Raw genomic sequence first — 4,042 nt, 5'->3', positions numbered from 1 at the left:
CCAAGTAAAATGAAATCCCTGACAACTTCAATCTTTTCTCCATTTATCATGGTACTGTTTATTGGTCCAATTGTGAGGATTTTTGTTTTCTTTACATTAAGGTGTAATGCAGACTGAAGGCTGCAGTCTTAGATTTTCATGGGTAAGTGCTTCAAGTCATCTTCACTTTCAGCAAGAAAAGTTGTGTCATCTGAATATTGCAGGTTGTTAATGAGTCTTCCTCCAAACCTGATACTGCATTCTTCATATAGTCCAGCTTCTCAGATTATTTGCTCAGCATCTAGTGTGATTAAGTATGGTGAAAGGATACAACCCTGATGCATGCCCTTTCTGATTTTAAACCATGTAGTATACCCTTGTTCTGTTAGAATGACAGCCTCTTGATCTATGTATAGGCTCCTCAGGGACACAATCAAGTCTTATGGAATTCCCACAATTTGTTATGATCCTCACAGTTGAATGGATTTGCATAGTCAATAAAACATGGGTAAATATCTTTCTATTATTTGCTTTCAGCTAAGATCAATCTGACATTAATAGTGGTATCCCCTGTACTACATTCTGTTCTGATTCCTGCTTGCATTCCTGGAAGTTTCCTGTCAATATACTATTGCAAATGTTTTTTTGAATTATCTTCAGCAAAATTTTACTTACGTGTGATATTGATGATATTATTTGATATTTCCACATTCTTTTGGATTACCTTTATTTGGAATGGACACAAATATGGATATCTTCCAGTCAGCCTGGTAGCTGTCTTCCAAGTTTCCTGGCATAAATGATAAAGTGCTTCCAGACCTGCATCCATTTGTTGAAACATCTCTATGAGTAGTCCATCAGTTGCCGGAGCCGTGTTTTTCACCAATTCCTTCAGTGCAGTTTGGACTTCTTCTTTCAATACCCTTGGCTCTTGATCATATATCACCTCCTGAAATGAGTGAACACCTACCAGTTCTTTTTGGTACAGTGACTCTATGTGTTCCGTCCATATTCTTTTCATGATTCCTGTATTGTTCAATATTTTGCCCATAGAATCCTTTAATATTGCAATTTGAAGATTGAATTTTTTCTTCAGTTCTTTCAGCTTGAAAAATGCCAAGTATGTTCTTACCTTTTGGTTTTCTATCTCATATCTTTGCACATTTCATTATACTACTTTGTCTTCTCTAGCTGCCCTTTGAAATCATCTATTCAGATCTTTTATTTCAACACTTCATCCATTCACTTTAGCTACTCTTCATTCAAGAGCAAGTTTCTGAGTCTCTTCTGACATCCATTTTGGTCTTTTCTTCCTTTCCTGTATTTTTAAAGATTTTATTTTTCTTCTTGTATAATGTTCTGATGTCATCCCATGACTTGCCTTCAGTTATTGGCGTTCAATGAATCATATTTATTTTTCAGAAGGTCTCTGAATTTAGGTAGTATATATTCAGGATTTTATTTTAGCTCTCGCGTGCTTGTTCTAATTTTCATCATCTTCCACTTGAACTTGCATATGAGCAGTTGATGGTCTGTTCCACAGTCAACTCCTGGCCTTCTTTTGACTTATGGTACTGAGCCTCTCCATTGCCTCTTTTCACATATGTAGTTGAGTTGATTTCTGTATATTCCATCTGTTCAGGTCAATTTGTATAATCACTATTTATGCTGTTGAAAAAAGGCATTTGCAATTAATATGTCATGTTGTTGTTGTTATGTGCCATCGAGTTGGACCTGACTCATAGCAACCCCTCCTTGGGTTTCTGAGGCAGTATCACTCTGGAAGTAAATTGCCCCATCTTCCTTCCGAGGAGTGGATGATGGGCTTGAACCACCAGCCTTCTGGTTAGCAGTCAAGTGCCTTAGGCACTGTGCTACCAGAGCTACCATAGGTCCTTCAAAATTCTATAATGCAATCTCCAGCATCATATCTATCACCAAGACTATAATTTCCAACTTTTGTGTTCCAATAACCAATAATTATCAATACATCTTGATTGCATGTTTGGTCCATTTTCAACTGCAGAAGTTGATTAAAATCTTTAATTTCTTCATCTTTTGCTCTGACAGTTAGTGTATAAATTTGAATAACAGTATTATTAACTGGTCTTCCTTGGAGGCATATGGGTATTATCCTATCACTGACAGTATTATACTTCAGGATAGATCTTGAAATGTTCTTTCTGATGATGAATGAGGCACCATTTCTCTTCAATTTGCCATTTCCAGCACCATCAACCATAGGATTGTCTGATTCAAAATGGCCAATAACAGTCCATTTCAGTTCACTAATGCCTAGAATATCAAGCTCTGTGCATTCTATTTAATTTTGACAACTTCCAATTTTCCTAGATTCATACATCATACATTCCATGCTCTGATTACTAATGAATATTTCTATCTCTTTCTTCCCATTTTGAATTGTGCCCCATAAGAAAATAAAGGTCCCAAAAGTATCCACATTGTTAAAGTCGATGCTACTTTGAGGAAGACACTCTTCCTCAGATGTATTTTGAATACTTTCCAACCTGAGGGGCTCATCTTCTGAAACTATACCAAAGAGTGTTTCATAGATAGTCATAGAGCTCTCCAGTAACATATCAGACAGTGTTTAATTGTTATTCCTAAGGTTTTCAGTAGCCACTTCTTTCAGAAGTGGATGATCTCATCCTTCCTTCCAGTAGGTCTTAGTCTGGAAGCTCTGCTGAAATTTGTTGAACATAGGTGACCCTTTCTGGTGTTAGAAATACTGGTGACATAGCCTCCAGCCCCATAGCAACAAGTATGCCACTACAGTTTGACAAACTGACAGACAAGAAGTGGAGTGACCCTATTAGAAATACCTTTAGTGAAATTCTTAGGATTTCTATTTTATATCATAGATGAGAAAACTAGAATTTGCACAGTATGACTTTCACTCAATAATAATAATTTAAAAATAAATGATAATTTAAAAGTTATTCATTTGATTGTGTAGGGACACCATTACTTGTTCTTACCCCAAAAATTAACCATGAAAGTAGATTAAAAATAAGGATCAATTTAAAGGGCTGGAAATATTAATTCTTTGTTAAGTAGCTTTATTGAGATATATATAATTCATGTGCCATAAAATTATAAGCATATGATCAATGAAAATAAATATATCCCAAAGGTTCCATGTTTTGTGCTATTTGTCAGGAGACATGATACCTTGGTAAAAATTACTGCTTTGCCCTGCAGTGAGCCACAGGGATCCAGGTGAGAAGAGAGAACCCAGGCATTTCCTACAGCAGCAGGATGGGAAAGAGGGAGAAAGGGGGTTAAAAGTCCAGGAACCCAGACAGAGGAGCAGTCAGCTGCAGGGTTCCAGGTGAGGACAGGGAACTCAAGCACACCCAAAGCATCAAGGTGTGAGAGTGGAAGAAAGGGGATTAAAAGCCAGGAAACTGGGCAGAGGAGTAGTCAGCCACAGGGATCCAGGTGAGGAAAGAGAACCCAGGCATGCCAAAAGTATCAGGGCGGGATAGTGGAAGAAAGGGGATTAAAAGCCAGGAACCCAGACACAGGAGCAGTCAGCCACAGGGATCCAGGTGAGGAGAGGGAACCCAAGCATGCCAAAAGCAGCAGGGTGGGAGAGTGGGAGAAAGGTGATTAAAAGGCCCAGGAACCAGGACAGAGGAGAAGTCAGCCACAGGGACCCAGGTAGGGGTGGTACAAGAGGTTTCCAACAGGAAGACAAACCTATCTGTCGGCTTGTCCTACCATGGTGACATGTTGATATGAGTTTTGAGGCTGAGCCACTGGTGTTTCAAACCCAGTGGCATGCACGTGGTACACAGGTAGCAGCCCAGCTTAAAGACTGAGACAGACTAGGAAGAAGGAAGAAGCCATCCACTTCTCAAAGAATTGGCCAAGGAAAACCTTATGAATAGCAAAGAAACACTGTTTGATACATTACCACACAACTTTATGAATAGTCCAGTTAGGTTAGAAGGCTCTCAAAATAGGACTGGGAAAGAGATGCATCATCTCAGTAAACCCAGCCTTACTCCTATGAATAGGGTAAAGCTTTCGAGACCTC

The sequence above is a fragment of the Orycteropus afer genome, unplaced genomic scaffold (assembly GCF_000298275.1).
Source record: "Orycteropus afer afer isolate SDZICR_OR568_19922 unplaced genomic scaffold, OryAfe1.0 scaffold00093, whole genome shotgun sequence".
NCBI lineage: Eukaryota > Metazoa > Chordata > Mammalia > Tubulidentata > Orycteropodidae > Orycteropus > Orycteropus afer.
The sequence above is the reverse complement of the archived record's forward strand: the minus strand, read 5'-3'. Positions refer to the sequence as shown.